The 21,791-nt window shown below is 41.7% G+C and overlaps 1 protein-coding gene across 8 annotated transcripts in view; it reads left to right on the top strand.

Moving 5' to 3' along the window:
- MECOM (MDS1 and EVI1 complex locus) overlaps positions 1–21,791 on the top strand; it is a 534,978-nt gene that overhangs the window by 35,605 nt on the left and 477,582 nt on the right. The window lies entirely within an intron of this gene.

Genomic DNA, 21,791 nt, shown 5'->3' with positions numbered 1-21,791 from the left:
TTAACATCCACATAGGATTGTAAGGGGCCAGAGAATAGACATTGAGAATCTTTGCGGCCCCCAACAATTCCGAGATAATCAGGTAAAAGATGGAACTCTGAAGCCTGTTCCTGGAAACCAGGTGTGGTTTACGTGTAAGGGAAAGGGAAGACTGCTTAATCTTTCAGAACTTGAAATTGCTGCCATCAGGAGGGAGAGGAAGGCTGGCGTGGAGGGCGGGCACGAGGCAGACCACTGAGCTATCGTTAAGGAGTAGTTCAGCTCAGGGATCCAACAGAAGCAGTCAAGGCCTTTCTGTTGAGTGAGAGGGAGAGGTATAGATATAGATGTGACATTTTCTAAGACTTTGTGATTTGCCAAACTCTTTATTAGCTACTTTGATGGCAAATGTATGTCGAAGCAAAAGGATTTTTCACTTACCACCTGCTCCCAATTATTGTTAACTTTTTAATTGGGCAAAGTCAGCTTATGCTTGGCAGAGAGAAATTTATACTGAGAATACATGGTACCATGGAAATTTTTCTAATATAATATAATCAATGAGAATAGAGATGGGTCTTCAGGTTTAGGGGTTGGGGATAAGCCACACAACAAACGTAAGAAGATATGGCTAGTGTTATAAACATATCAGGTCTGTATCTTGTTTATCTGAATTCTTTCTGATACTCAATTTTGATCCAAGGAAAAAAATCTTCGAAAAACGTTAGAAATATTTTTGCTCTTTGCAACCATCACTTACGTACATAAACTTACGAATAAAATGAGCTTTTAGAAACAGAGTTGAAAAATGGCTGTTACATACTAAATAATAGCTTATACTAGTTTTTCCCATATGCTGGTTTTTGGTTGGGTATGTAACTTCTTTGATAATCTGTTTGAATTGTCTGGAATGGGAAGTTTGTATTTATCTTGTGCTCTGTGCTTCCTATTACTCCTCTCAAAATGGGAATAACCTCGGATTGCTCATCGATTGCCCTAAGATTCTCAGATGGAAATGAAGCTCACGTTGCCAAATATTCTTACTGGGTCTAATGACAGATCACCTGAGAGCATCCTTCCTTCACAATTAACTTCAATTGAGATGACATTTGGAGTCTTTCGGAAGACATTTAATAGCAGGTGAAGTGATTTGTGGAAAGACTGAATTTCAGTCTTTCAGATGAAGGATGATAATGGGATCGAAGTCTTTCCTTCTGATTTATTATTTGTGTTCCCATTTCTCACCCAGTGAAACTTCGCATTTTTCAGGGAACTGAGCTTTCTTCAGCCCCACACCTGAGATGATTATTAGAGGGTTGGGTTGCTTTGTGGGCCCTTAGTTAAGTACATTTAGTATGTAACAGGTAAGGCTTAAGAGCCTGGTAAAAAAGAGAAAACTGTTGTGAAAATAGCTTTAATTAGGCAAAGAATAAAAGTGAGAAGAAGGAGCTAAATAGATGTATTTTGTCGTCTCAGATTGGTATCTTTTTGGAGGAGATGTGAGAAAAAAATAAGGGAAGGAGCAGTCAAATTCAGAAATTGGAAAAGATATCTAAGCGAAAACATTGCTTTTCTGTGAAATAACTCGATTGTTAATTTGTTACACTCGAAACGTTTGTAATTGCCTTTGGTGACTATGTGTGGGCTTCCATTCATCACAGCCGTAAGGAAACCACAATACTGCTTCCTAAAGCCACGGTTCTTTTCAAGGATGCGCCTCCTCATCGCTGAGCTCTGAGACTCAGAAGGGCTGGGAGCTCTGGGGATGGTTGGAGATTTCAATCTTGATGAGAAATTCCTTGTCAGTGACAGGTTGCCATAAAGCAGGGCGGTTTTCCCAGAGGGGCTGATAAAAATACACACACATTAGTAAAGTAAAGCAAGGGGAAGACACTGCCAGGTTGAGCTGTCCAGTCAGAAGTTGAAATGTTTGTGCACACCAGACAGTATGTCTGGCTACCTCGAGGGAGGGTCCATGTTTGGTCCGGGAAAACAGTGCCATGTTTACCACCAGGGAAGGCCCATGGGTGAATAACAATGACCAGGCCCCGAGAGCCGGAAGAGGCTCCTTTATAAATGGCTGTCTCATTAGGTTGAGTGGGAGTGCTTTTCAGCGTGTGGCTTGGAGGTAGCGCAGCCAAACAGCTGCTCCTGTCAGAGGGTAGCACACAAGTCTGTGAACCCAGACACTTCCACGGGTTTACTTTGCTTTGGAAGGCAGCCACCCGCTTGGTGGTGTTGCCGTGGTGATACTCCAGTTGTCTTTCAGTTTCCTGTCTCGGGGTGTCTTTAGGGGACTTTCTGCCAGGGTGGTGTGCTTGGCATATTCTAGAGGGCTGCCCCATCAATTCTTACTTTCCAACCAAAGCCTTTTTTCCATGAAAACGTCAAAGAGGGCACTGTGTCATACTAGCGGAGAGGCACCAATTATATAAAAGCCAGTGCTGGTCAGCACGTGTGTAATTATTTATTTCAGCTTTCTGTAAAAGGAGTGGTGTTTTATTCAAGCCAGGCAGAAATCTGGCAGTTTCCCAGTTGTGAAATTCTATTGACAAAGGTGTTACTCGAAGGGCAGGGTAACGTGGTCTGCTAGGCCCCTCCGCCTTCATCTCTGCGACCTGGGCATGTGTCAGGCCCAGACTGAACTGACCAGAATGACTTTGATTTGATGACCGTTAAAGGTCAGGCACATAATGGGATCAGATGTGTCAGTGGAGGTGAAGTACATAGCATAATAGATTGATGGTAATTAAGTAGTCGTGTTTAATAAGAGTCATCACAGTTAAAGGCAGTGTTGGAATGAGCAGCTTGGGAAAGGAACCAGAAAGCATGTAGAAAGGGGGTGGGAAATATGGATATGGCAAGGAAAAATCTTTTTGTTACACTAAAGGAAAGACCAGAGGAATTGTGTGTGTGTGTACATGCACATTTGTGTTTAAGGACACCCAGCATTTGTTCTGTCTAAAAATTGGTGTTTTTGTTTTGTCTTGTTTCTAGATGATTTTTTAAAGGGCAAAGAGGGTCGGTAGAGGAGAATTAATTTTATGAACGTATAAATGGCCCCAAATCATCTTAATTCAATGTATATGTGTCTAGAAAATGCAAACGACCAACTCTACAATAAAAATAGTTCAACAAGTATTTCAAACATTAATCCATGTATTTTATGGGATGAGAATCTGGGTTGTTGTTGGTATTTGATTTCTATGTAAATCTTTAAACTCCTAGAATTGATTAATTTCTTGTTCAATGAAAACTGTGCAGTTTTAGGAAGTTATGATTCTTCAATAATACATAATCATATTACTGTGAAGCATTATCATTTAGTAAGAGAGCACGTTGAACTAGAACATATGAACAAGGGCAGTTTTTAAGTGTTGTAACTGTCACAGAATTTCAATATTATTTTTGTCAGTTTGCACAAACCATCAGTGGTCATCTGCATTCATATGTGGACCATCTAGGTTCAATCTAGAACGCATAGGTGTTGAGAACGCAAACAGCTAATCAGGACTGCATTGACCACACCACCTAGTGATGAAGAGACCAGGGGAGGGCTTCATGTCTACACTGCACTGTGACTTGACAAGTCTCAATCTTCTATGCTTCGTGTAGTTTCCTTCCTAGTTCTCTGTGCCACAGATATATGTGAAAGATGTATTCTGGATTTTAGGAGTCCTGACTTACTCTTTTCATCCAGTCTTTGGCTCCGTAAATAATCTCCACGTAGAAGCAGAGCCGAATTGGGAAAAGATTGTGAAGTGAAAAAGTTTTCTGTGAATTACCTGCCATTCCTCCTCCTGGTGACTGTGATCTGGGCAGGCTGACTCCAGAGTCTGGGCTCTTAGCCACTCTGTTATTCTGTTTGAGAGTCCTCAAGAGGATGGCTTGGTTCTATGAGAGTTCGATCTTATCTTTGAAACTCGGGGGCCAGCGCAGTGCCAGGCACACAATAGGAGCTCCATAAAGGAGGGGTGATAGTCATTTAATCAGATTAACTAATTCCCACTGATATTTAGGTAACTTATTCATTCTGACAAAAATGTCTCAAGAATATGTGATATAATCTTTGCACGTAGGTGGAAGTTGATACGTTTTATGAGGCATATTGGGTGGGTGCCACAAATAGTATGAGGCACGGAGCTGTCTACTTTTGCTTAGTCTGAAAATATTCTCTTTGTAGCATGTGGCCCACAAAGAAGCAGGGTCTTAGATACATAGAATCTTGTGGCTGGAAGTGAGTTTAGTGCAACCCCTGTCTTTTAAGAATGAACTGATTATTGGCAGAAGATGTGCAGGTCTCTTTTGAGTCGGAGATCTGTTGTCATCTGTGTGATGCCTCAAATTATTTAGTATGGAGAAAGAGGATTTGGAGTGCTTGGAACACAAATTTTCAGCTTTTAAACTTGATGGCCAATGTCCCATCCCTAGTCAGTCTTAAGGAGGTTTCTTCTTCTTTTTGTTGGGGTTTGCTTTACCTCTTATGTCAGTGCCAGCAGGTAATGGTGGTAGCCGACAGTGACAGTATAGAGAGCACTGCAGATGTTTGAGGCACCTATTTCTAAGCACTTTAAGAAGGGCACAATAAACAACTCCAGCCTGAGCTTGTTTATTTTTTAAAAGCATTTATAAACAATCAAATGAATCAAACAGCTTTTCTATAACAACCGCTACTGATTGCTCACATTTATGGTGCACTTATGACATGCCAAGCATTGTTCTAAAGACTTCCATGTATTAATACACTTAATTCTCATGACAACTCAATAAAGTGGATGCCATTGATGTACCCATTCTATAGATCAGGCAACTGAAGTACTGAGAACTTAAGTAAATTCTCAGTTAAGAGGTTAAGAAATGTCAAATGGAGCAAAGTTTCAAATTAATGGGAAAACTCCTCAATACTATCTGATACACCAGGCTATTTTCTGTATTTTAAGTCCTTTACAAAGCTGGATCTTTGGCTAGAGTAGACATCCTAGGCTTTTCAGCTGAAAAGGAATGTAGAATTTAGAATTAGGCCCACAGGCGCAGTTCATTGATTTGGAATTTGAGGCTCAGAGAGGTAAAGTGACTTTCCCTGGATCACATAGCTTTTTGAATGCGGACTTTAAGCCCTGTGTCCCTTCTCCTGTGTCAGGCTGTGTTTTTCATGTTACTTTTTCAAAATAGCATAAAATCATAGTGTTTAGTTTTCTATCTCCTTCCATTTTACAGAAGAGAAAACAAAGACACTTTTATTTTACTAGATCTCATGTCCCTGTTTAGTGCTTATCGCTAACATTGGCTGCATTAGACTCTGTGGTCTTGGAGGCCTGGACCTTTCTTGCTCTTGTGAGCCTGGTGTCTGGCTGCACCTTGATAAAGGTAATAATAGGTGTTATCAGCCTTTCATATTCTCCCTCACTAGAGTATTTTGGCTGTGGCTGCTTCCTGAGCCCATGGAGACAACCTTGGCCGAATCACTTAAAACACTTTTTAATCACAACCAAGCACCTTATGCTACCCAAATAACTCCTTTTAAAAGTGTCCCAACTCGATCAACAGACAAGCATCAAATGGTGATAGAAAAGCTGGAAGCAGACATCATAATTAGACTGCTAAATTGAAAGAGCGGAATGGGTTAGCAATGATTGAACATTTGGCAAAGAATTTTTCATCAGGCTTCATCCCAACTCTTTCAACAGAGGAGGGAGGAATCTTCTGAGAACTGTTTGAAATGGTGGAGGAGCAATTAAAGCCCTTCATCGTTCGCAGATAGAAAGCAGAAATGAGCGTATTTGCCAAATATGGCGCTGTGGGTGTTGGGAGCCAGGGGGTTGGAATGGAAACAAACCTGTTGAAACCAAATAAGATGAACACTGGGGAGTACAAAAGAAGGAAGGAAGATGACCATCACTTGGGCCCTCTGAGTCTTATGTTAAAATGAGAATTCTGTCCCCTTCTAAGAATACGTCTTCCAGTATTCACTTCAGGAAGTCCCATTGCTTCAGCCTGGATGGGCCAATATGAAAAACAAAGCAATTGTTTGTTGACACGTTATTCTAGCAGGTGCAGTTCCATTTTAAACAAGAAGCCGCTATTGTTTTCAGGAATCGTGTTGATGACTGTCTTAGAACACGAAGGGCTGGTTCCGCCGGGGGACACCAGGGTGCTGTTTTCCACTTTAGCCTTTGGGTCCAATAGTTCTCATCCTCTGTACATTTATGATTAGCACCCCCTAGAGGTTTGTGCCGGTTTTAAAAAGGAAAGCAAGTTTGTTTTTGTAAATAATTAAAAAAGTCCTGATTTTCATATCCTGAAAATTCTTGGACGGGAAGACGTAAGTGGGGCTGTCCAGATGTTTGTTTGGGAGGCACTAGATGCCTGGGGGTGGAGGGAACATGATTTACTGCCTTTGGTTCCGGGAAGGTCAATCAGCAAGGCTGTGTTGGTTGAGTAACAAGTAAGAAGTGACTCTGGCATCAGGGGCTGGTGGTGACCTGCTTTTGCCAACAACACTAGCTACCCCGTGCCCAGTCATCTCCCCAGGTAAAAGGAGGGCAGAGGATGTGAAGGAAGGAGAGCGAGAGCAAACCTCTGGGTGCGCCCATGTTTTATGAGCACACAGCAGGGGAAGGACCAGGCGGCCAAAGGCATCCAGTCCCTCCTTCCTTTTGTGTGGCGGTGACACATTGCCAGCCCGGCCTTATTTGTGAGATGTGGAACTGTGTGAAGTGCTCCAGCTGATTTACGGGCAGCATGGAGCAGTAATCCCTCCCCTGGCTCTCTCCTCAGCCTTCTCGGCACAGAGGCACTAAATATCCAGCCCGACTGGGATGCGCAGCCGCTGGTGGACTCCTGAGCCGGGGCTGTGTTAGCCTCGCAATTTACTTTTTCTAAACCACGATAAATTCAGGCACAAATGGCAGCAAAATTAACTGTGAAAATGCCATCATATTTTGCAGGCTGCTAGCTCTTGTTGGCTCAGATCTGGTTTGGCTTTTAGAGCTGATTCTCTTAGCTAGAGAAAGAGTGGATCTCTTCTTTTTCTTTTCTTTCTTTTTACATTTAGATGAGAGATTACTAGCTTTAACAAAATGCTGCTACTAAAAAGGAACTCCCCTTTTTCTGAGAGAACAGTGGCTTTTACCTGAAGTCCTGGAGCCCACTGTAGGGTTGGTGTTAGATTTCATTATCTTCTGTGACAAATGCTTATTTATTTTTCATTATTAATATTTACTGAACAAATATTTAATTGATTTATGCTATGTCTCACATGCAATGGGGAAGCAAGATGTAAGTTAATATCACTAAACCAGAGTTATTCTCATGTTTTTAGGTCAGGTACAGTTCAGCGGGTGTAGGCCACGCCATAGTTAACTTGTTGCTGTTTAACAACCCAGTGCTATCAGCTGTATTTTATCCTTTCTAATTTTGATAAAGTAAACTGAAGTAGAGACTGATTAAGGTTGACAAATTATAGAAAAAGCTGCGAAATATTATCTGGTCTCCCAGCTCCCCTCACTCCTGCTCCGCAATCGTCTTTGTCCAGGTCGATGCCTGGATGTATTCAATGGTACCATTTTCCTGTTAGATGACGATATGATGCATATGAGTGTGGTACTCAAGACCATGCCACACACTGAGGGGGGTCTCTCCATTCCCGATTCAGTCTCCTTTCTTGCCCCTTTTCCCATAAGTTCTCTGTTAAGGTCATACAGACTCACCTGCAGTCCGCCAACTCACCAACTGTGTCCACACAGCCCTACCCGAGGAATGGTTACTTTAGCAGAGACCTAAAGGGCTAGTGGGAGTAATGGGAAGGCATGTGTGTGTGTCTGTTGGGGGTTCAGACTGGTCTTGTCACTTATTCACTTGTTGTTTCTATGCTGAAATGTCTTCATTTCTAAAACAGGATTAATAATCTGCCATAGGCTTAATATAAAGACTAACTGAGAAGATAGATTTGAAGTTGTTTTCTCATTTTGATGGTGCTGAACAGGAAGGAAAGGGAGCTTTAGGAAGTGAGGAAGCAAAGCCCTGGGTCTGCCTGGGAGCCGTGGAGTGAGGAGTCCTTTGGAGGAGAGAACTTGGAAAGAGCCCAGTGCAATGGAGCTGAGGATCAACAAACAGGACTATGGAGAATGAAAATCCATTCACCTGAGATGGGAGAGGGGAGACATTTGTTCCAGAAGTGGCCTGGGGCCAGTCAAAGTTCAGAATTTCAGGGCTTGAAATCCTCTGCATGATTCTAAATGGTCAGCTTAGACTTTGATGTCAGATGGGCTGCCCATTCTTAGGCTGGAAGCATAATAGGTGTGAAATCCTTTCCCCTCCTAGTCTTCCTCCCACTAGCCACTGGATTCTGGCTATTGTGAGGTGGGGGACAAGTCCTATCTTTACACACCAAAGTTGTTCACAGAAGAGAAAAATCAATGACATCATAGCTCAAGTTCTATAAGCTATTTCAGCTTTTCTCAAACTCTGTCTCTGATTGTTGTCTCTAAAATTATGGGGTTAAGTTTATTACCCTCATTTGGCATGGCAGGAGAGAAGACACCAGCTGTAGCTTTTAATCTGATGAGCCCATGCTCCTGCTACTCAAAGTGTAGTCCATGGACCAGCAACATGGGCATCACTTGGGAGCCTGTTAGAAATGCAGAATTTCAGGCCCACCCCACACCAACTGAACCAGAATCTGCTTTTTATTTTGTTTTATTTTTTGGTGAGGAAGATTGGCCCTGAGCTGACATCTGTTACCAATCTTCCTCTTTTTGCTTGAGGAAGATCATCACTGAGCTGACATCTGTGGCAATCTTTCTCTATTTTACGTGGGATGCCGCCACAGCATGGCTTGATGAGTGATGCTAGGTCTGTGTCCAAGATCTGAACATGCGAACCCTGGGCCACTGAAGCAGAGTGTGCCAGCTTAACCACTACACCACCGGGCTGGACCCCAGAATCTGCATTTTTAACAAGATGCACATGTGATTTTTGTAAACACTGAAGTCAGGTCAAGAAGATAAACCTCACCCTGTGTACATCCACACACACAAACACACGTATACTCATTACGCAAACAATTCATTTTTTTCCGACTTCTGTGTAGACTACATTGTGTTCATTACCCAAAGGCTAATTGCCATCCATCACGATACTCATGTGCTCTTTTACCGCTTTTGTCCTCCTCCTTCCTGCCTTCCACTCTGGCAGACACCAATCTATTCCCTGTGTGTATGTGTTTGTTTGTTGTTATTGGTTTTTTATTTTCCACATATGAGTGAAATCATACGGTATTTGGCTTTCTCCATCTGACTTATTTTGCTTAGCAGAATGCCCTCAAGGTCCATCCATGTTGTCACAAAGGGCAAGATTTCATCTTTTTTGTGGCTGAGTAGTAATCCATTGTATATATAGCACATCATCTTTATCCAATCACCTGTGGTCGGCACTTAGGTTGTTTCCAATCTTGGCTATTGTGAATAACGCTGCAGTGAACATAGGGGTGCATATATATTTTGGAATTAGTTTTCATCTTCTTTGGCTGAATACCCAAAAGTGGAATAGCTGGATCATATGGTATTTCTAGTTTTAATTTTTTGAGACATCTCCACGCTGTTTTCCACAGTGGCTGCATGAGTTTATATTCCTACTGGCAGTGTATGAGGGTTACCTTTTCTCCACATCCTCTCCAACACTTGCTATTTCTTGTCTTTTTAATAATAGCCATCATAAAGATTATAAAAAATACAGAAATACATTAAAAAAATAAAATTACTCTTGGTCTTGCCTCTGTTAACATTTTCCCTATTTGTCTTTATCTTTTAATTGAAAAAGTCTGGACTTTTTTGTAAGAGGGAGAGAACTATTCCTCTACTAAGCCACTCCCACATCCAGAAAATATATTGGGTTTGACTAATTACTGCTAGTATTGGGGGAGGGGAAAGAAAATAAACTTAAAATAGAGACATTTCTGTTGGATCACAAACCTCCAAACCTTATAAGGAATTGAAGAATAGAATTGATTATTAACTTCAAGCTATTCTATACTCATTTTATTTCTTAAACTTTGCTGAATAGTGTCATAAACAGATTTGGTGTCCCGAAAAGGCTCAGGCCTCTGTGCATCTGAGGTTCAACAAACTTATTTCATCCGTATGAGGAAGTTGATGGGAAAACACGTATCAGAGTTTTCCTTCTTCTTTGAGCAGTCTCCCTAAAGAGATTAATTGGCCCAACTCTAAAGGATGTCTTTGTAAATGATTTTTTAGCAAGGGTTGGGTAGTGTAGGTTGGAACAGTATTTTCTTGTGTTGAAGCAGAATCCTTTGAACTTGAGAAGGGACTGATCTTAGTGCCGCTTTTTAGCTTCAAGGAATGAATTTCTTTCTCTAAGCCCCCTATCTCTTCTTCCCCAAACTTCCTAATAATTTAATTCACCGAACCAGGGTGACATGAAGCTATCCTTGCTGCCTCCAAGCTCCCTTTGTGCACTTTCAAGGTTTAGAGGTTTCTTAGCAATTGTCATCAAACAGACAGCAGGCTTCGGGTGTCAGCCTCAGGAGCAGGAGCTGGTCCCAATGGAGAACCAGCAAGTGTGCCACAACACTGAGCTCTTGACTGACAGCAACCCCCTCCCCTTCCCACCCCCCTCCAGCTTCAAGGGCTAGCAGGCTGGGCCATTCTAGAAGATTTGGAAAGGAGCCACCAACAGGAATTATTGAACAATTGCTCTGTGAAACTTAAGATAACACTTTGTTCCACCACAGTGGAATTGCTGTGTGACAGAAGGAAATTATCTGTTTAGTTCTTGATTAACATTTATGTGAGAAAAATAAAATTACAGTTGATGGTATCTAGTCCAAGAAATGCTTGTGTTTACTTTAAAGAACAAATATTAACTCAAGACTTTTGTAGAGTGGATGTAACAAATTTTGGAGTATTTGTTGTTTGAGTTGCAATTGAAAAAATGTGCCAAAAAACAAAAAGCTAACGACATCCTTTAAGGTGCCATTGAAATGCCTCCTGGCTACCAAATTAAATTCCCTAAAATCAGGATTTCCAGAAACAAGTGGCTTATGAATGTAATGGTATAAAGTAGTCTATCCCTATGGAGAGTGGGCAGGTATGTGTATATGGGGGTGATCTTAAGGATGTTTGCTTATTTTTAACAAGTAGAAAAAAATGAACAAGACTTACTGAGTTCATTATATATTTCCCAATCAAATAAATAAAGCAAACATTTTACCACTAATATACAAATAATCTCAATAGTGCATGTGGTAAAATTGCCGGTAGGAATAACTTTGAATTCAGCCTGGAAATAAAGAATCAAATTCATGTGTTCATTAATCCAGTTCATATTATGGAAGGCCCCCTGTGTGGAAACACTATCTTGGGCCAAATGGGAGATACCATGATGAATAAGACAGATTGTTTTGTGTTAATAACTTTATAGTTGGCTAAGGGAGATGTGAAAGCTAAGCATAGGTGACAACTATTCCTAATATATCTCCAGTCTGCCTTTCCTTTGTTTAAGCATAGGGTCAGATATTTGTGTAAGCCAATGTGTTTTATAAACATGTTGATAGTGCTTCATGCTTGTATAGTGCTTACACTATGGACCAGAAACTTTCTAAAAACTTTAGAGATGTGAACTCATTTAACCTACAGTTATTAACTCCTCCATTGACAGATAGGAAAATTGAGGCAAGGCACGGAGAGGTTGAATCACTTGCCCAACTCAGTGGAGGAGAAAGATTTGAAGTTAGCAGCCCAGGTCCAGGGTCTTCCTAGGGACTGTGCTATGCCGCCTTTCCAAAGTGGTTGCACACATCAGTATAAGCCAAAAAGAAGTGTGGAGAGCTCCCTGTTTATTAGCTGGCAAATGTCTTGCCATCATTTAAACCTGCATCATTGCAGCCTGCATCGTTTAAGCCCGCCTTACAAAATACATGCTTGTACTTTTCTTCTCAAGTGGTGGTATGTTCTTGAACCATGGAAATCAAGTACATAAACACTTGAAAAGGAACATGGGCAAGAGTTAGCCAAAGGGATCCAACGCATGTAATATGAAGACTAATTTACAAAATAAGCTACAAGCCTTTTGTTTATCTATTTTGAAGTTGAGTTTTCTTTTTTTTTTTAATGTTGGGCATTTATTTATATTGCTTTTATTGATTTGAGATCAATCCAGTGGTGTTTAGGCACAAGGGTAGTTCCTAGCCTTGATTTTGGAGGAAGATCTCCTACTAGAGGAAAAACAGAGCATACAGCTCTGTTTAAGTGAAAGAGGAGGATGGGACAGGCAGCCTCAATAATCCAGTGCTTCTTTAAGGCTATGGGAGAGAGATATATTTTTGTTCCAAAGTCATTCTGAGTACTATGCTCACCAGACATTTCCATGCTTTAGTGTTTGTGTGTGTGTGTGTGTGTGTGTGTGTGTGTGTGTGTGTGTGAGTGAGAGAGACACAGAGAGAGAGAGAGAGAAAGGGAAGCACGGACAAGAAAAGGGAAAGTAAATGAAGAATCTTATGGAGGAATAAGATGAATTAATGGATATATGAGCTCATCAGTTTTTATAAATGGGAAAATCATAGGTGCCATTTTTTTTATCCCATTAGATCTATAAAGGAAAATAAAACCATTTTGTTTAGTTACACCTAAAAGGATATTTTAACAAAGGGCTGAGCTTGAACCTAATTCTAGTTCCTTGCCATCAGGGACTCTATTTTGTGCATTTATCCTCAGTGCCTAGGAGAAAGCCTGGCGTAGAACAGGTGCCCAGCAATTGGATGTGGAATGAATAAAACTGGAGGTCCTGGCTTCTGTGGAAAGATCTCCAGACCTTCAGAGGAGAGACATCCTCACCTCAGAGGGCAATCACTGGCCACATGCCACGTTGTCCTTGAAGTCAGGCTGCCCCACTGAACTCACTGGCTTTGAAGCAGAGTGAGGCCTGCTCCGGAACCCAGTGGGAAGCTTTGCGTCTGTGACCCAGGCCCCGTGGGTAGAGTCAGGAGATTAGAGTGTCCTTCCTCCAAGGCCAGAGATACAGGCCCAGATTACTCAGGGTCACAGGTCCACATTCTTGTATGCAACAGGAGCGTTAATTAGTGACAATTACCTATTGGAAAAAAGAAGTTGAGTCCTGAGTGCTCCTTCCAAAAAACTTCAAGACAGAAGGAAGCTTCTAACAATAGGTCAGGGGAGATGCATTTCCGCCCTGATGTTAAAAACAAGGTACTGTCTAATTGATGAGTAGTAGGGGCTTGCGGGGACTCTTTGATGAGCCATCTCCTGCTTCCTGATATTGTGACCCCCTCAGCAAACACTGACAAATAAAACCAGCATGCTTTCAATATAAATGAGGGCACATTATCTGAGGAGATGCTTCGTTCTCAGGATGTGGTTGAAATCCTGTTATGAATAAGGTTTACATCCTTGCCACTGAAATAATATTTTTGTACTGTGGAAATCAATGGTAAGGAAAAAAATGGACAGGTCATCTAATCTGTAAACAATTTAACTTTGATGTAATATCTTGCTTGCTGGATTTGGTCCTGGGGAAAGTCAAGAAACACGCTGCTTAGTTGATCTCTCTCTCCTCTTTTCTTTCTCTTCTTCCCTTTTAACTTCTCTCTTCTTCTCTTACCTTGGATAGCACTATGACGATGAGTCCAGCTCAAAACGGTGTTGTGTCAGAATTTCTTTTCAGCCTTCTAGCTCTTTCTGTCCCGGAGTAATTCTTAGGCATCTAGGATTTTGTGAACTGTGATTTAAAATAGAACCAAGACGCGTTTGGTTGGAGGGAAGGTAAGAGCATGTATTTTGTCAAGTTGCAAACTTGTGGAGGATTTGTGGGTTCTACGTTTCAAACAGAACTCAAATCTTTTGAGGCTCAAATTCCATTTGCTCTTGGCAAAACACAATTTCCTGGTTCAAAAGAAAATAAGCACATAAAAAAGGGCCCCCGGGCTTCTTGGACATCAAAGCTTAGGAGATACTCTTATAAAACAGCATTTTGATGATTTTTTAGATTATAGGGTCCAGGAACATACAGATTAAAACTACCCTCGAAGTACCCTTAAATTAAAAAAAAAATCCAAGGGCAAAGATGTTGGCAAAGTGTATTACACTTTGCATGTTTTTGCCAAAAGTGAGACATTTCAGTTAGTCTTCTTGCTCTCCCCCCAACTGAATTTTTTTGTAAAATCTCAGTTATGTCAGATTCCATTCCAATTTCTTCCTGGTGTCCACCAGGCTTCACACCTAAGAGGGCAGTCACGATCCTTTTGAATCAACAGTTTCTTTGAAAATTCTGTCCATATTTTTGTTTAACGTCCAAGCAAACTTATGGGTTAATATATCCTTGGAAGTAAGTACCAAACATTGACCAAGCTATTGGTTGAAAAATATGTTGTTTTAAAAAATCGTTCTAGATTAGTGGTTCGTTTTTTTGAGGAAGATTAGCCCTGAGCTAACATCTGCCAATCCTCCTCTTTTTGCTGAGGAAGACTAGCCCTGAGCTAACATCCATGCCCATCTTCCTGTACTTTATATGTGGGATGCCTACCACAGCATGGTGTGCCAAGTGGTGCCATGTCTGCACCGGGGATCCGAACCGGCAAACCCTGGGCCGCTGAAGTGGAATGTGCACACTTAACCTCTGCGCCACCAGGCCGGGCCCTAGATTAGTGGTTCTTAACTGGAGGCAATTTTGATCTCCAGGGATCATTTGGCAATATATGGAGACATCTTTGATTGTCTTAAGTCATTACTGGAGGGTAGGGTTGCTATTCGCATTTAGTGGGTAGAGGCCAGGGGTGCTGCTCAAGATTCTACAAAGCACAGGACAGCCTCCCACCACAACGAGTTATCTTGCTCAAAATTTCAGTAGTGTCCAGGTTAGAACCCTAATTCTAGACTCTAGGAGAATCATAGATAGTATCTTCAGCTACTTACCTTTTCTCCCAATCAAGATTGATCTTCTTTACTGATTTCTGGGCATAGATTATTGAACTGGAGGAAGAGAGAAGAATAAGAATGAGAAAAAGAAAAGGAGTGATATCTCCAAGGCTAAAGTAATCCTTTCGATCCTGAGGTCACAGTATCTGTCCCATTATAACTAAGGAACAGACAACATTTTTAAAAAGATAAATAATGATTCTGAGGCCCAGAGATTATTGGCTATTAAAATACTGCTCTTCAGGTCAGAAGGAAAGCAATGTAAACGTTAATGTATTTTGTTTGTCGTTGTTTGTTTTTGTATGCTGCTATGTGGAACCCCAAACTGAAGCTTATGAAACACTGCCGTTCTCCACAACTGCCTGGCTTGCTCATTTTGCCCATGTTGGAATTTGTCCCGTCATTCATTCAATCAGCAGACGTTGATGCACCAGCAGAAAGGGGTGGGAGGTGGGATAAGAAATGTGTGAATGGAAGCTTTTCTAGGCATGATTGGGATCCACAGAACTCTATAGAGAAGTCAGCTGAGGCGTAAGTGCAAGGCGCCATCCCCTGCTGCAATCCAGCACAATGCACAGATTTTCTGGAAGAGATGGTGGCAGTGGCCAGAGACTATTTGTAACTATTGGGGAATTCACAAATGTCTGTAACTGCCATGGAGGTGGTGTCCCAAGAGACAGAATGATACCCTTTGGGGGAGGGTTTCCTAAGCTTAGAACCACCTGCAGTATCTATCGCAAACCACAGCAGCACATCAACAAAAAACAGATTCCTGGGCCCCACCTCAGGTCCTTGACTCAGAATCTCCAGGGAGGGGGGAGTTTTATCAAGTGCCACAGGTGCCTCTTATCATCAGGAGTTGGGGAAGCTCGCCCCATGGGACAAGTAAACCATGAAACTCTCAGAGGGAACCTGAGTCCAGAGTCCCATCTTTGGCCCTACCATCACCCCCAAACAGACTCATTCACTCACTTCTCCAGCAAACATCTGTTGCACACCTGCTGTTGTAGAGGTTGGGGATATTGTGAACAAGACCGACAAGGTCCTTTCTCACACATAGCTTATGTTTAGATTTGTGAATGAGAACCGAAGAAATACTGTGGCATATTTTGCCTAAGTCCCTTCTCTAATGCAGATCAGAAAAGCAGAAAGAAGCTTTGTATTATGGAGCAATGTGTGGAGGTATCCCCTCTTATGCACATGTATATAACAAATACACTTCTCGTGTTCAGAAATTATATTATACTGTTTGTGTGAGCTTGGGAAAATCGTGTAATGTCTCTGTCCTCACTATCTTCATTTGTAAAATGAGGATATCCATAATATCTACCACACAGAGTTGTTGTGAGGAGGAAATCAATCAGTATTTGTAAAGCTCTTAGGCTGGTGTGTGTCTCACAGGGTAACACACAATAAATATTATTTGCTATTATCATCCTCATCCTCATTATTGTCATCATCATTATTATATTCCTTCTTTCTCCCCCTCAACCAAATCCATGATTTCCAGTGCCACTGAAGGAGAAAAAAATATGCTTTCAACCCTAGTAGATTGTATTCCTTTATTTACTCAATCAGCCATTCACATATACGGACAGAGAACCTGCCTGAACAGGGCTTGGAACTAGGATGTGGGAAATATAAAAATAGGTTAGCAGTGGAGTAGTTAAGCTCGGTTCACAAATGCCTGTACTTTAGGTAGAGAGTGATTAAGAGAGGATAGATAAAACCTGCTGAGGGTTCGGCATAGAAAGTGATTTCTTCTAGCTGGGGGCATGTGGGAAGAGAAGAAACTGGGATATTCTTTGGGGAAATGTAGTAACCAGCACATTCTGGCAAAATATAGTAGGGACTGAATAAATATCTTAAATTGAGTTGAACTGGATACATTCTCTATCTTCCCTTCAAGTAGTGCCACAAAGGTAGAGTAGAAATGCCAAATTTCAGAAACAACTGGGCTAAATAGGTCTTCATGGGCTACCCTGGGAACCTAGCAACTATTGAACATGAAATTTCTATAGCAAAATATGCTCTTGAATTCCAAACAACCAACACACAAGTGATCTTTCGACTTGCTGCTTGTTTATAAGTGGGGGTTGGTCTGAATTCATTGTTGATTTGAAAGGAAAATGAGCAGTGTTTTGAACTGCTTATTTACATGGACTCTTATGTGTCACCTTCCTACTGACAAATCTCAAATATACCAAAACCTTTTACAGAAGCTTAAACAATGCTGTGCAGCTTTTGTTTTATTCCTTTCCCACCAATTCGCTCTTAGATTATCTGGACTCTGGTATGTCATTTGGAAATTGGGCTATGTTTTCCTTGCTTAAATTGAAAAAAGAAATGATTAACTGAAATAACACTGCACATTACTCAGATTTAATTATGTTTGTAATACATCACCCAGTGATATGGGGCAACTTCTTGCCGTTCACTTTCCATCATGCGTTTCTTGTAACATATGGTCCTCGTGAAATAGTTTTGATTCAGAGTCCCCAGTAGCATATGGCGGGAAAAAAAAAAAAGCCCCTCAAGTCAAATGCAAAGTAAAGGCCAGCCTCTGTGCCCCAGAGGAGCCTCCTCGACTGCAAGCCACCAGGCTCGGAATCTGAATTGGTGTCAGGTTTTCACTCGTCATGAAGATTTTACATTTGGTTTGGGACTTGGGAGCATGAGGTTCTGGATGTAAAAGTCAGAAGAGATATGGCTTTTCTAATGTCTGCAGAGATTCCTGTGTCGATAAGGTCAGCGGAAAGTTAATAGATTTTTATCTTCTCATCACATGAACTTAATATAGTGCAACTATTTGGTGGGGGCGGGACGGTGGAATGGAGCGGGAATCCCATCACGCGTCTCACATTCTCTACAAAGGGTGTTTTAGGTATTTAAGTGTATTTTTGCTTAGGATTAAAGAAAATCTCTCTCTCACATTTAGATAATAAAACTTTTAAATAAACACTTTGTTTAAATGCTGTGCAACAACTCTGATTAAAAATAAGTATAGTCAGAGCAGAACGTGTTTTTTCTTTTGCACTGGTTATTCAATTACATATGAGGGGGAAAAGCTTGCATTTACGGTGCTTTAACAGAATGTGGGCCAGTTCAACTTAAATGCCTTCAAGCAAATGCTCAGAGCCATAAGGCAGTTCCATTAGGACTGCTTCATTCTTCCACCAGACTCTTAATGACTGCCGTTTGCCTGCCCTGAAGGAAGGCCCTTCTGCCAGGCACTGGCACATGCCTGGAAACTCCAATTGAGGGAGGATGGTGGGTGTGAAGCCTGCTACCAAGCCCAGCTTTCAGAGGGAATCTGGGGCTATGTGGGAGAAAAAGCACCAGGCTGACACCAGATGCCACCTTTGAAAATCTCTCAGCCATATTCCTTTCAAACCAACCTGCTGACTTGAGATCTGTTTTCATGGCCAGCTGCCTGCATTGGCTGTGAGTGGTTTCTGCAACCTGGGGATGCTCATTGTGGTACGCAGGAAAGCTGGGAGCTGAAATGCAGGGCAAGTCCATGGAGGGACAGCACTGGGTCAGACTGACTAGCAGGCCTCAGCGATCAAACATGTCACACCTGTCTTGGCCACTGGTGCAGGTGTTCTAGGTCAGCTCTCACTGTGGTTATCAATCGCTGACAGTTGACAGTTTAATTTTACACCACAAGTACCTCATTACTTGTGTAGGCACTTGAAGAACATGTGGGCACTGGATCGGATCAGTGATCAATGACAAAGGTTGCAGAGAGTGCAAGTGGTGGCAGTGAAAGTGAAGGTCTCCGTGCATGAGTTGGCAGTGGTGGGGATACATGACAAGGGGACTTTAACTGACAAACAGTCTGTCAGGTTGAAAAGAATGGAGATTTGCCAGTGAGCTAGCTGTAGATTATAAAATATATCTCTTGATTCGAGGGAAAAGAAGGGGGGAAAACCCCTACCCCAAGCAGAGCACTCCTCTCTTGAAAGTGCTTACGCAAATTTAATGAATGTGCGGGACTGTAAATTTTTATCCTACCAGCATTTATCTCATGACATAGATCCATCCAGGTGTTTAGGAATTTAAGATTAGTGGGGTGCAGTGATGCTATGTTATAAAGATATGTGTGTGTGTGTGTGTGTGTGTGTGTATGTGTACATCACAACAACTCCACCAAACCAGACCGTTGCTGTTTTAGATTGTCATGCAGCAGCTTATTGCGGATATTCAATAATAAGGAAGTCGTTCCATATGAGCCCTTTTATTCTTATCCATACAATTCATGGCCGACACTACCAAAAGAGATTGCCTTATAGTGGTAGGAAAAAAAAATCCCATTCTTTCAAGTGTCTTTTATAGTGGTATTTTAATAAATTCCTTGCAATTTTCCTCTCCCCTCAACTTTTTATTTTCTAAAAAGGACTTTCTGACATTCTTTTCCTTATAAAATCTTTCTGTTGTGGTGTTATTTTCTTAAAAGATGTTGGCTTTAAGGAAAGGGCCACATGGCATGAGTTTTATTCCTTACTATGCACCTTGTCTGTTGGCGTAAGATTAATTGGGTGCATGGTACGTGGTGTAGTAGGATGAAGATGGGTTTGAGGCAGACGGACTGAAGTTTGAAGTCCACCTCTGCCACTTCCTGCTATGGTGCTTGAGCAAATTATTGACAGCCTCAGATGTGTTGTTCATAAAAAAGCGTAATAATATGGGATTGTTGAAAGGGCTAAATGAGGTAAAATGACGGAGACTGCAGATCACCTCCCAATATCTATTCTTCTCCTCTCTCCTTTTGATAACACAACCACTTGGACTTTGGCTAAACATATGGGCGTCCAGTTACAGGTTACCTTTCCAGCCTCCCTCAGAGTTAGATGTGGCCATTACATTAGGGTTCTGTCCCATGGAATGTGAGCAGAACTATGTTTAAATTATCTACAATTTAGAAAAAGGAAGCTGCCTACCCATCTTTTCCTCTTTTCCCACTTCCTGTGGGCAGGAATGTAGATTGATGGTAATGAGTCTACTCTGACCATATAGAAGAGAATAACACCCTAAGAAATGGCAGAGCAGTAAGCCAGGAGGAATCTGGAACCCTGGATGACATTGCAGATCAGACCTACCTACCTGCCTGGGATTGCCTGCCTCACGCTGTTACATGAGAGACACCCTTCTCTCTCATTTACGCCACTGTATTTTGGGGTCCCTTTGTTATAGCAGCTTGAACTGTATGCTAATACTCTAAAATATGAAAAGCACCAAGCATAGTAGGCTGGTACATAGTGACACATCAACGTGTTTATGTTTAGAACAATGTATATTGTTCCATTTCTAATCAAAGTAGGAATGCTACATGTAATACATTAAATATTAACCAGAAGGCATCTGCTCAGTGGCTGGGTTAAATAATCGTTTGTTTTTACCTCCTCTAAACTGGTCCTACCAGTCAACTGTCACCTGTTTGGGAAATGTTCACCTCTTCAGATTGCTCTAGTTTCTTTACAGAATCATCTCTCTCGCTTGATGATATTTTACTCAAGATTTGGGAGAATAAATGAACTTCACCTTTCCTTGCAACATCAAGTGCACTATAGTTATAAAACCTAATTTATCATGGTTACCTACTACATGATATCCATGGCTTCTGCCTAAAAAATTGGGTAAACATTAGGATCAGTGATAATTTCTGGGAAAAGAGGCACGGAGTTCCAGAACATCCGTCAGTACATTGGTGACTTAGAGTCCCCGGACATCTCAGGGTAACCTAGATCGATTCTTATTGGTTCTCTACCTTCACCTGACTGCACAGCAGTCATTTCATCTCCTCCTCTTCCTTCCTCATCATCACCCTCCTCCTTTCTGTGGGGACTCTTTCTGTCTTGCTCACTTTTATTGTCTAGTAAAAACTGGCATCCTCCAGTGTTGTCTATTTTTAATTGTAGCACCCAGGGCAAACAGAGTTACTGCTCTCCATTTCTGTGGTACAAAGAAAATTTTGTTACTTATCTCTCTTCTTCTAGAGTTGATGTCTATTACCCAATGCCTACAGAAAAGAGAATAAAAACTAGCATGTGTTCAAGTTTGAAAATATATAACTTGCCTTTTTTGTCCCTTTGTGTAGCTTCCTTTTAGTTCAAATAAAGCTTAAGGGACATGATAGCTGCCATAAAATAACTGAAAGGGTTTGTTTTTTAGAGGTAGGACTACACGTATTCTGTCTAGTGTTCAAGGGTATGTCTAGGTCCACTGGCTGGAAGTTACGTGGGAGGCACTATATGTCATCTTCTTTCCTTGAATGGTACCTTTGTGTCTGGGAATCTGAGAGCCAGGCTATCTTTTAGGCACTTCTGCAATTGGCTAAAGCTCCCACTCAGAGTTTCTGACCTTCCATTCTTATCACGCTGCCTCTGGGAATTTATATGTGCTTCTCAGTGGTATCTATAATTAAAGACCAGTGTCTCTACTCTTGCCCTTCAGATAATATCAAACAGAAGGACACATTAACTTCATTCTATCTCAAAGATGACTCATGCTAGGATGGGTATGGAGTTATGTGGGGAAAAGAGAAGGGAAATCCCCAAAGAGTACTGTTTCCATAGCCTCAAGGTCCAGCAGCTTCATTTTCTGTCAGCATGTGCCCATTTGTAGGGGCCTAGAGGTTTCTCTGTTACTGTTTCAACTTCCTCCAGAGGGCAGCTCATGGAAGGGGCCTCTGCAAGTCCCTCCTGTGTCTCTTAAAATGTTGTAGGACCCCTTCATCGAAGAGCTCTGTCAAGGAGTTTGCCTCTGGTGTTGCTAGGGAACCAAGTGCCAGCTCAGACTGCTCCTTGGCTCCTTCCTGGGGTTCGGAGAGGGTGGCCTGGGAGCCTGACAAGTCCCTGGCTC

Source organism: Equus przewalskii, chromosome 18 (genome assembly GCF_037783145.1).
Source record: "Equus przewalskii isolate Varuska chromosome 18, EquPr2, whole genome shotgun sequence".
Taxonomy (NCBI): Eukaryota; Metazoa; Chordata; class Mammalia; order Perissodactyla; family Equidae; genus Equus; species Equus przewalskii.
This window is presented reverse-complemented; position numbering and strand designations above follow the sequence as displayed.